This window comes from Apium graveolens, chromosome 9, assembly GCF_009905375.1.
Source record: "Apium graveolens cultivar Ventura chromosome 9, ASM990537v1, whole genome shotgun sequence".
Taxonomy (NCBI): Eukaryota; Viridiplantae; Streptophyta; class Magnoliopsida; order Apiales; family Apiaceae; genus Apium; species Apium graveolens.
The window spans coordinates 211,478,374-211,490,960 of NC_133655.1; the positions used below are offsets into that span (position 1 = coordinate 211,478,374).

The window sequence follows — 12,587 nt, forward strand, 5'->3', positions numbered from 1 at the left end:
CAACGTACATGAACCTATGCTAGCATGGCAAGTTCTAAATCTCAAGATCCACCGTCACTTCACAAGAGATTAACACCCTATCTTATATGTTCGCGACGCACATAAGACGAATACGCACAACCAATACTAGATATCATGCAATCATCACACACTAAAGTATTAAACAATTAACTAAAGAATTCCATAATAAATCCGTTGTAACCCCATGATCACGATTAGCCCATAATAGAACTTATCGCCATCATGGGTTCATATGAAATCATGACAAACAACACAAGAAAATAATAACTACACTAATTATATTAAAACAGAGTACGTCACAAGAGTAAATAAGTCAAAGCAAGAAAATTAGCATCCAACGTTACAACGAAACAAGAATCACAAGAATATATGCTTCCTCTTCGTTGCGGTGTGCTAAATCGGTCTTCTTCCTTATCTCCTTCGCTTTTTGCGTAAAACACAATCTAAAACATAATCTCCTTAATACTCTCCATGAAAACGTCTCAAATCTACCTATATAATAGTCCCATAAAACTCAGATTACATAGAAGTTGGAAGCCACACAGAAGTAGAAGTCTAAAATAATTCAGCTTTTTCCCCGACCTTGCGCGGCCGCTCAGCATTTCTGCGCGGGCGCGCAAGCTGCTGCGCGGCCGCTCAGCATTGCTGCGCGGGCGCGCAGGACCCTACTGGAAAAATTCCAAGCTTGCTCCATTTCTTCGCCGTAATCTGCCCATTCCTTTCCTCTCGCAATGGTGAACACATGCCAAGGCTTATTCTTGATGATTCCTCCCCCGAAATGCAACTATTACCCGGAAATGCATAAACACTAGAAAAACGCATCAAATACACAAAATACTTGATTTTAAGACACCAATTTAAGCCATTTTAAGACGTTCTAAGTGGTGTAAAATGCCACTTATCACACCCCCAAACTTAAATCGATGCTTGTCCTCAAGCGTCACAGACTCAAAAACAAATACAAATATGCATGAATGCAATCTATATGAAAATGCAACGATCCCCCTTACTATAATTAACCAACCAAATTGTTACCTCTCAACGAATGCAGTTAGACAACTAAAGATCAATAAACTCATGCAAACGGACATACAGCCAGAAACGTGGTGTGTGCAAATGCTTAACAGATATGCTTCGGAACTAGACCAATTACTATGACTAGACTATCTTCAAGGCAATCCTACGATTATACAAAGAATAAAAAATTCTAGGCACAAAGTGATATACAACACTACAAGAACTCTGGAGCTTACTACGGAATCGTGCTTTTTATTTACAACTCAAATGCTTATTTGACCGTGCAATGAGTGAGGTCCACAAAAGACTTATACAATGGTATCCATGTAACGAGCGTTAGGTTAGCGGATCCCAGACTCTAAAAGCCTTAGGTCACTAGGCACAAAGTCCCCTAAGAACTTAATAACTCGAATACCAAAGAGCCCACTCTTGATCAATTATGCAATTTTTTTTTTTTTATAACTTCTGAGCAAGTGCGTTTCGCTCCATCTTACTCAACCCTAGACTACTCGCAACATAAGCGAGCCGGCTACTAGCCATTTGACGCCTAGCCACAACTAGCAACAACTTCCATATTTTTTTTCTCCAAAAATTTTTCTTTTTCATGTTTTTATCACTAAGAACCTATAATCGAATTCTAAGCATAATAAATAGATTGACCTTGAAAACAACCAAATCATAACAACAATTTAGCCCTTACGCATTCTTTAAGACTTGGTGGACTTACAATTGTTTCTAGCATGCATATCAACCTACACAACTTAATATCACTTTAATGCTATCACTACACTCGCATCAATATCACAATTCAGTCGATCAATCATTGCAAAAGGGATCATAGTAAATACATGAGCTACATGACATTCATAAAAAAAAACTATATGGCATAAATTATGCAACTATATGAACTAAACTATCATGAATATGCAACTAAATGACACACACACAATATTCCTTAACTACCACCCCCAAACTAAAAATCTTCACTGTCCTCAGTGAAAGTAGTAGAAAGGAACACAGGGTATACCTACTCGGAGTCATCATCATCATCACCCTCAGTGGGTGGAGTATCAGGTGGCGGGTATGCAGAGTCCTCACCAAAAACTGGCCACTGGATATCAGCTCCAAGGCCTCGAAAAGCAGTCCCTAATGCAAGGGTGAGCTCCTGAGCAAACCTGCTCTGCGTCTCATACATGGCATCCATCCGCCGTGAAAGCCTCCTATATTGGGCATCACCCATCCCAGCACCCTCCTGAGCTCTCGAAGAACCAGCCTCACCACGCCCTGGCCTAGCCATAGTAGCACCTCGTGCTGGACGTCCTCCTGGAAGACGATAACCCAGCCCATGCTCCTCAGGCTCACCACCGGTCCACTCCTGCATCCCATTCAGAGTGCCAGAATCTATCAGAGCTGCTGGCAACTGCAACTGCTCATGAGCCGGCCAGTTCACTCCTACTGCTCGGCATAGCTTCGTAACCGTGGATGCATAAGGGATGTTCATATGCTTTGCTCCCCTCAAAAACTTCAGAATTCCTTGGTAGATAAACTCACCAAGGTCCACATAGTACTCATCATGCAGAATTCCCCACAACAACTGTGCTCTCTCAACTGTGACCTCGTGTGCATGTGAAGAAGGCAAAATATTAGCACATATAAATGCATTCTATGCACGGGCATACCTGTTCATGGCGATCGCCGGAAAGTGACGATACTCATTATTGGCTGGACTGCGGTTCCAAACTGTGCCCGGTCGACAGAGAGTCGCACAAATCAAATCCAAGTCAAAATCCTCAGCAGTCTTTTCATTTCAGTTCTCCTCCTCGGGCTTCCTCTCTCGCTGTACAATCACACGGCGAATCGCCGCAGGATGATAATCAACTGTTAGCCCACGGACTACAGAAAACCCATTCTTTTCAGCCTTCGCGTTCGCGTAGAACTCGCGAACAACGCTCATCGGTACTGCTTCGGGTGACTCACAAAAAGCTATCCACCCCTTCTCTGCAATCATGGGCAACAACTCACCATCCCTCCCTGATGGTAAAAACCCCCTCTCTTTCAGAATCGGCTTCCCCAACAGCCTAGTGTACTCCTCCTCCGCAGCTCTGTCAGTTAACCGAGGTCTTGCAGCTGTACCCCTCGATGAATCAGCAGTAGGAACTGTGCTGCTGCTGTCAATAGTGCGTGCTCTCTTGGGTGCCATTGATTCGTGAATAAAAGTGTGTAAGAACTGATTTTTGATGTTTGTGAGAGGGTTTAAGTGTAGGAAGTTTTGTGAGAGATATGTAGGATAGGTGTATATATATATAGGGTGTGGATTAGATTAGGGTTTGGGAATTAAGGGATAAAATGATGGGGTAGTGGGAATAATTCGTGGGTTTATGGGCTACAACTGTTTTTGTGTTTTTTTTTGTTTTTTTTTTTCTGAACTGTAAAAAAAAATTCTGGAACTCGACCCCTGCGCGGCCGCGCAGAGGGTCTCTGGAATTTTTTTTTTCAGCCCCTGTTTTCTGATTTTTTTGTTTTTTTCTTATGTAGTGGAAACGCCTTTGGATCCCATTGAATTTCATTCGGAAGAGGAGCCTTATAAAGATCGTATCGATTCTTATCAACGAAAGACAGGATTAGGTTATTAACTTCTAAGGGTTCCTGTAACAACAATTCATGGGTTGCCTCCCACGCAGCGCTTCTTTTTCGTCATTAGCTTGACGTTCCGTACCTTTCTCAAGTAGTCAACAAAATGGCACTCACCACCTCTCGGTTTGCCATGTCCCCATAGTAGTGCTTCAACCGCTGACCGTTAACCTTGAATGCTTGGTCCGAATCATTCTCAAAAATTTCCACCGCTCCATGTGGAAACACAGTTTTGACAATAAAAGGTCCAGACCATCTTGATTTCAACTTCCCAGGAAAAAGTCGGAGCCGAGAGTTGAATAACAGAACTTGTTGCCCTGGCACAAATAACTTAGGATGTAGCTTCCTATCGTGCCACCTCTTCACCTTTTCCTTATACATTTTGTTATTCTCGTACGCTTGAAGTCGAAATTCATCAAGTTCATTAAGCTGAAGCATTCTTTTCTTACCAGCTGCATCTAAATCCAGGTTCAATTTCTTCAATGCCCAGTAGGCTTTATGCTCAAGCTCCGCCGGTAGATGACATCCCTTACCGTACACCAACTGAAATGGTGACATCCCAAGTGGAGTTTTGTATTCTGTTCTGTAAGCCCAAACAGCTTCATCGAGCTTTAAAGACCAATCCTTCCTTGACGGACAAACAACCTTCTCTAGAATACGCTTTATCTCTCTGTTAGACACTTCCGCTTGACCATTTGTTTGCGGATGATAGGTAGTAGCTACTCGATGATTCACATTATGACGTTGCATCATAGAAGTGAACTTACGGTTGCAAAAATGCGATCCTTCATCACTTATGATTACCCGAGGCGTTCCAAACCTTGTGAAAATTTGCTTATGAAGAAAATTTAGTACTACCTTTGCATCATTTGTCGGTAAAGCTTTAACTTCGACCCATTTTGAGACATAATCGACTGCCAGCAAGATGTACTGATTATTGCAAGACGAGATAAAAGGCCCCATGAAATCGATTCCCCACACATCAAAGACCTCGACTTCAAGCATCACATTTAATGGCATCTCATCCTTCCTTGACAAATTTCCCACTCTTTGGCAACGATCACACCTTAAAATAAACTGATGAGCATCCTTGAACAAAGTAGGCCAGAAAAAACCTGCTTGCAGAATACGAGCTGCCGTCTTCTCACCTCCATAGTGTCCACCATAAACCGTGGAATGGCAGTCTCGTAATATCCCCTCCGTCTCACAGAACGGGATACATCTCCTGATGATCTGGTCAGCTCCCTGTCTAAACAAATATGGTTCATCCCACATATACCACTTCACCTCATGCAGAAACTTCTTCTTTTGAGCGGATGTCAAATTAAGAGGCATTATATTGCTGACGAGATAGTTTACAATATCTGCAAACCATGGTTCTTCCTCCTGCATTGCAAACAACTGCTCATCCGGAAAAGATTCATTGATTAACGTCCTATCTTGTGAAGTAGAATCGGGATTCTCCAACCTAGAGAGATGGTCAGCTACTTGATTCTCAGTACCTTTTCTATCTTTGATCTCTAACTCAAATTCCTGAAGTAAAAGCACCCAACGAATGAGTCTCGGCTTCGAATCCTTCTTAGAAACCAGATAGCGAATAGCTGCATGATCAGTGAATACTGTTACTTTCGTACCAAGCAGATAAGATCGAAATTTCTCAAAGCCAAAGACTATAGCCAAAAGCTCTTTCTCAGTAGTGGTGTAGTTCAATTGGGCCCCATTTAAAGTCTTACTCACATAGTAGACCACATGAAAGATATTTTTCTTGCGCTGTCCCAGAACTGCACCTACCGCATAATCACTCGCATCACACATCATCTCAAACGGTTCTGTCCAATCTGGTGTTGTAATAACTGGTGCAGTGATCGAACTCTTCTTGAGAGTCTCGAATGCTGCCAAAAATTCATCATCAAATTTGAAAGGCACATCTTTCTCAAGAAAATTGCACAACGGCTTAGATATCTTTGAAAAGTCCTTGATGAATCGCCGATAAAAACCCGCATGACCAAGAAAACTACGGATTCCTTTCACAGAATTGGGTGGGGGAAGATTTTCAATGACTCCCACCTTGGCCTTGTCCACCTCCAGACCCTTGCTAGAGACCTTATGCCCAAGGATAATGCCTTCACGCACCATAAAATGACATTTCTCCCAATTAAGCACCAAATTAGTTTCCACGCATCTTTTGAGTACGGCGCGCAGATTATTCAAACATTCATCATATGAGTGTCCAAAGACGGAGAAGTCATCCATGAACACTTCGACGTTATTTCCAATCATGTCAGAGAATATAGCCATCATACATCTCTGAAAGGTGGCTGGGGCGCCACATAACCCAAATGAAACTCTACGAAAAGCAAATGTGCCAAATGGACAAGTGAAGGTAGTCTTTTCCTGATCCTCTGGTGCAATACAAATCTGATTATACCCGGAATAACCATCCAGAAGACAAAAATACTCATGTCCCGCCAATCTGTCAAGCATTTGATCAATAAATGGAAGAGGAAAGTGATCCTTCCTTGTGGCTTTGTTCAATTTCCTATAATCCATGCATACTCTCCATCCTGTAACTGTTCGAGTAGGGATGAGCTCATTCTTTTCATTTGCGACCACAGTGATACCTCCTTTCTTAGGTACACATTGTACGGGGCTCACCCACGAGCTGTCAGAAATAGGATAAATGATGCCTGCATCTAGCCATTTCAGAATTTCTTTCTTTACCACCTCCTTCATGATCGGATTCAGGTTTCGCTGCTGTTCCACAGTTGGCTTACTACCTTCCTCTAACAGAATTTTATGCATATAATATGAAGGACTTATCCCTTTAATGTCTGCTATGGTCCATCCTATAGCCGATTTGAATTCTCTCAAAATCCTTAAGAGCTTGTCTTCCTCACTACCTGAAAGGTCAGCTGAAATAATAACAGGTAACGTAGATGAATCACCTAAAAAAGCATACCTCAAGTGTTCAGGTAATGGTTTGAGCTCCAAGGTAGGTGCTTCCTCTATTGATGGTTTGAGCTTCCCTTCAGCGTTCTTGAGGTCAGAAGTACCAAGAGATTCAAATGGTATGTCCAGCTTTCGCTTCCAGGGAGAAGCGTTCAGATATTGTAATTGCTCGTTGCTATCTTCATCATCACTGTCAAATTCCCCCACTAAGGCCTTTTCCAATGCATCAGACATTAGCATGTGCTCGAGTTCCGAAGTAACCGCGGAATCAATCACATCCACTTTTACGCACACCTCATCTTCTGTAGGGAATTTCATTGCCTTGAATACGTTGAAGGTCACATCCTGATCTTGGACCCGCATAGTAAGTTCCTCTTTTTGCACATCTATCAAGGTACGGCCAGTAGCCAAGAACGGCCTCCCCAAGATTATGGGAATCTTCTTATCTTCCTCAAAATACAGAATAATAAAATCTGCAGGAAAGAAGAGCTTATCCACTTTGACGAGCACATCCTCAACTATGCCCCTTGGGTAAGTAATGGAACGGTCAGCCAATTGTAGCGACATGTATGTGGGTTTTGGATCAGGCAGATCCAGCTTTTTAAAGATCGACAAAGGCATTAGATTAATGCTTGCTCCCAAATCACAAAGGCACTTGTCAAAAGTTAGATTGCCAATGGTGCAAGGAATGGTGAAGCTTCCTGGATCTTTCAGTTTTGGCGGTAACTTTTGCTGCAGAACAGCGCTGCATTCTTCCGTGAGAGCAACGGTTTCAAGGTCATCCAGTTTCACCTTCCTTGAAAGAATAGTCTTCATAAACTTCACATAACTAGGCATTTGTTCCAGAGCCTCAGCGAAAGGTATATTGATGTGAAGTTTCTTGAACACCTCCAGAAACTTCCCGAACTGTCTATCCAGCTTTTGTTGCTGCAATCTCTTAGGAAAAGGTGGTGGAGCATAGAGCTGTTTCTCCCCTGTATTAGCCTCAGGCAGAGTGTTTAACAGTAGTCTTCCTTGGTTCCGCCGCTTTTCCTTTTGCTTAGATTCTTCATCTCTAACTTCAGCTTCGACTTCTTTTGCCTTTTCAGCATCAGCTACTTTTCCAGACCTTAAGGTAATAGCCTTGACTTGCTCTTTAGCTTCCTTCCTGCCTGGTACTTCCGTGTCACTGGGCAGAGTGCCAGGTTGACGATTGAGCACTGCATTGGCTAATTGACCGATTTGATTTTCCAAGGTCTTGATAGAAACCGCCTGACTCTTGCACAACAACTTAATTTCCTCAAAATCAGCACTAGTAGGTGCAGCTGCACTTCCCTGTTGAGGATATGATTGCCTTGTAGCATACTGATGTGGTTGCTGGAATCCAGGTGGGTTAAACTGTTTACTCACTCCTTGCTGATATGTTGGCTGAATCGCATTCTGATTATTCCCCCAGCTGAAATTTGGATGATTTCTGTTATTAGGATGATAGGTCGCTGGCACAAGCTGCTGTTGTCGCTGATAATTATTCACATACTGAACAGATTCGTTGACAAGAGAACACTGATCTGTAGCATGAGAACCTGCACAAAGCTCACAAACCATAGCTATTTGATTAACTCCATACGTAGCCAGAGAATCGACCTTCATTGATAGCGCTTGGAGCTGGGCTGCAATAGCGGTGGCTGCATCAACTTCCAGAATACCTGCTACCTTGCCTGACGTCATCCTCTGAGTTGGGTTTTGATGCTCATTTGCAGCCATCGTCTCTATAAGATTATACGCCTTAGTATAGCTTTTAGCCCATAAGGCGCCTCCAGCTGCTGCATCGAGCATGGGCCGAGATTGGGCCCCCAAACCATTATAGAAACCATTGATCACCATCCAATCCGGCATTCCATGATGTGGACATTTTCTCAACATTTCCTTGTAGCGTTCCCAAGCCTCGCACATAGATTCTGTAGGTTGCTGCGCAAACTGAGTAAGAGCACTCCTCATAGCAGCAGTCTTTGCCATTGGATAAAACTTCACCAGAAACTTTTGCGCAAGATCTTGCCACGTAGTGATGGACCCAGCTGGTTCAGAATGTAACCAGTCTTTAGCCTTATCCCTCAATGAGAATGGGAAAAGCCTCAACTTGATAGCCTCATCAGTCACGCCATTATACATAAAAGTGCTGCAGATCTCGACAAAATTTCTTATGTGCATGTTGGGGTCTTCAGTTGCCGCTCCTCCAAAAGAAACAGAATTCTGCACCATCTGAATAGTGCCCGGCTTGATTTCAAAGGTGTTAGCTTGAATAGCCGGATGAAGGATGCTTGAATGAATATCATCAATTTTAGGCCGAGAAAAATCCATAAGAGCTGGATCAGCTTGAACAATACGATCTCCCATGTTTACTGGTTCTTTCTGCTCAGCTCCTGAATCCGAATGCTCAAAATCTAACTTCTCAGGAATATCAAGAACTTCGTCTGTCTCCTCAGCTGTATCTAAAGTCCTCTTGCGAGCACGAGAACGAGTTTGCATAAACGCTTGCTAAAGTACCTGAAACACAACCGAAAAGAGTAAGTAACTATTACGTCCTAATCACTGAGTCCTAATGACCAATGATGGTAAGCACATAAAATAAACAAATACGCCGAGTCCCCGGCAACGGCGCCAAAAACTTGTTAGGGCGAAAACACGCGCTAATATTCACGCAAGTATACGCGTTCGCAAGTAATATAGAATACTTTCTAGTTTGTTCCCTCAGAGACTCAGACTAATTTATTGTCTAATTAAACTCACTCACCAATGTATGATTACTTCTCAATGTTAAGATAATAACACTTAAAATTGTTTGATCAAATATTAACTATAATTAACTACTTAATTAACCACTTAACTAACACTTCAAATTATCAATAATAAATCACTCATGAGATCACAACTTCATTATTACTTCTTTCTATAGCCATTGTTATTACCTTTAGCATGTGACAGCGATGATATTAATCAAATAACACAAAACTGATAAAAGCCAACTTTCATTGTACTAATACCATTCTACCAAACATCCACAATTAAGATAGAAGTTGAATAGTCATCAATTATGTTGAGTTCCTATATGTCTACAGAAATTGACAACACAACGATTTAAGCACAAGTTATTTCTTTTGATTACATAGGGCAAATAAAACTGTTAGAGTTACCCACTAATCATGCACAACGTACATGAACCTATGCTAGCATGGCAAGTTCTAAATCTCAAGATCCACCGTCGCTTCACAAGAGATTAACACCCTATCTTATATGTTCGCGACGCACATAAGACGAATACGCACAACCAATACTAGATATCATGCAATCATCACACACTAAAGTATTAAACAATTAACTAAAGAATTCCATAATAAATCCGTTGTAACCCCATGATCACGATTAGCCCATAATAGAACTTATCGCCATCATGGGTTCATATGAAATCATGACAAACAACACAAGAAAATAATAACTACACTAATTATATTAAAACAGAGTACGTCACAAGAGTAAATAAGTCAAAGCAAGAAAACTAGCATCCAACGTTACAACGAAACAAGAATCACAAGAATATATGCTTCCTCTTCGTTGCGGTGTGCTAAATCGGTCTTCTTTCTTATCTCCTTCGCTTCTTGCGTAAAACACAATCTAAAACATAATCTCCTTAATACTCTCCATGAAAACGTCTCAAATCTACCTATATAATAGTCCCATAAAACTCAGATTACATAGAAGTTGGAAGCCACACAGAAGTAGAAGTCTAAAATAATTCAGCTTTTTCCCCGACCTTGCGCGGCCGCTCAGCATTTCTGCGCGGGCGCGCAGGCTGCTGCGCGGCCGCTCAGCATTGCTGCGCGGGCGCGCAGGACCCTACTGGAAAAATTCCAAGCTTGCTCCGTTTCTTCGCCGTAATCTGCCCATTCCTTTCCTCTCGCAATGGTGAACACATGCCAAGGCTTATTCTTGATGATTCCTCCCCCGAAATGCAACTATTACCCTGAAATGCATAAACACTAGAAAAACGCATCAAATACACAAAATACTTGATTTCAAGACACCAATTTAAGCCATTTTAAGACGTTCTAAGTGGTGTAAAATGCCACTTATCAGTATGCGGCAAGGGTGATACCCGAGAGATGACGGTTTCGTCCTTCTACTAGTAGAAAATGTTACTATTTCCGTAGTACGACTGATCATCGTATGCGGTGGCTCTAGTGAATGTCCTATTCTTCCGATTGGAATTGTGATGCAATACCGTAACCCAAGCCTAGGTGTTGGGTTTACTAATAAGGTATTCGCAGGTTAATAAAATCACTAAAGGATTGTTTTCAAAAGAAGGTGTATATCACCAAGGAAAACTATTTTGAAGAAAACGTATTTATCAAATATGATGTTTTACGTGAGTTTATCATACAGTCATTTTTATACTGTACATTATTATGCTGGGCATTATAGCTCACTCTTGCTTTCTTTTAAATGACACACCACAACAGATAACCAGTATACCGGTGTGGGACCTAGTCGCTTGCAGTCATGGGGAGGATCCCTGGCAGCTTTGTCTCAGGTGTGCTAGAGTATCAGATAGATATAAGATATCAGTCGTAATTATGGTAACTTCATGTAGAGGTTATAAATAATTGTTTGAGATCCTGTAAAGTACATTCGAGTGTAATAAAAGAAGATTACATTTTGTACGTCGTTTCTAAGACTATAACTTGTGTGTGTGAGTATGAGATTGGGGTCTATGAATTATTGAATCAATACCAGGTTACACATGAGTGAAGGATGGCGTGACGACCCAGATTCCTGACCCCAGATTTGGGGGCGTTACAAAAGGCCTAGTAGATATTGTTAATCGTAAATATATATAAGGTCTTATAAATTTAGGGGCCTTGTATATTCGGGGGTCCTATGCGGTGGCTCACCTCACGCTCCTCGAGCGCCCCCTCTAGTCCATAACCTAACTTATTTTCAAGTTCAATTTGGTGCATCTATGAAGGTATGAAAGAAGCTTATGCTCGAGGTTTCTCCAATCTCCTTATCGTGATTGAGCATGTAGAATTGTTTCGCATTCTCAAAAGACAGAACTTTGAGAAAGCTCAACATGAAGGCTTGGTAGCTATCATTCAAGCTATTAACACGTGTAATCCTTTATTTCCTTATGAGCATGAATCTTTAGCAATGTCTACCTGATAAAAGAAGAACAAAACCAGGTGGGTTGTTTTGCTGCAAACCTCAAAATGTTAAATCTATCTAATCTGATGCGTATAAATTACTCATTCATCACACTAAGGGATCTTATGGATATTGACATAGGGTGGGGTAACCATGAGGCATTCGTTGTTCAGCCTATCAGTGTAGGAAAATTTGTGCAAAGCCATAAACCAAAAAAAAAAAGATGTGATGGATGAAAAAGCCCATGATGTTCTTTTAAAAATTTCTAAAAAATTTACACTTCTTAAAAGTATGATGGAAACTCAGTTAAATTTTATGGGAGCGAAATATGTGGCTTATTCTATGAAGTCGAATCCTAGATTCGTTTTCAAAGCGGCTCAATCCTTACCTTCTGTCACGATCAAGAAGGGGCAATCAAGTATGGCTAAGTTTAAAAATAAGAACTCAGTTCCTAATTAGGGTAAAGGGAAAGCAAAGATTAAAGAGGGTTCAAGTTTGGCTAGGAAACGGCTGTAACATCCCCAAATCTGGGGTCAGGATTGGGTGTCACCAAACAATTTTAAATTATATAAACCTGTATATTAAAATAATATACAAATAACCCCTCAATTACGGATCATTTACAGGTAATGGTATGAAACAAGAATCTAAACATCTAAACTTTATAACAACTAACTCAAATATTATTACCTCTTTACCAACTTCCTCACTATATCACTTTGAAATTTCCAACTTTCTGCAAATGGGATCTTTCCATTATTGCTGCCTCTTGTGGGTTATTTACTTTTATCCTC

The 12,587-nt window shown here is 41.3% G+C and overlaps 1 non-coding gene across 1 annotated transcript; it reads left to right on the forward strand.

Annotated features, from left to right (window-relative positions):
- The first annotated feature begins 8,491 nt into the window (after positions 1 to 8,491).
- On the forward strand, positions 8,492 to 8,598 carry LOC141687880 (small nucleolar RNA R71). Its single transcript, XR_012561359.1, has one exon. It is a non-coding gene; the product is annotated as a small nucleolar RNA R71 (small nucleolar RNA).
- The last annotated feature ends 3,989 nt before the right edge of the window (positions 8,599 to 12,587 follow it).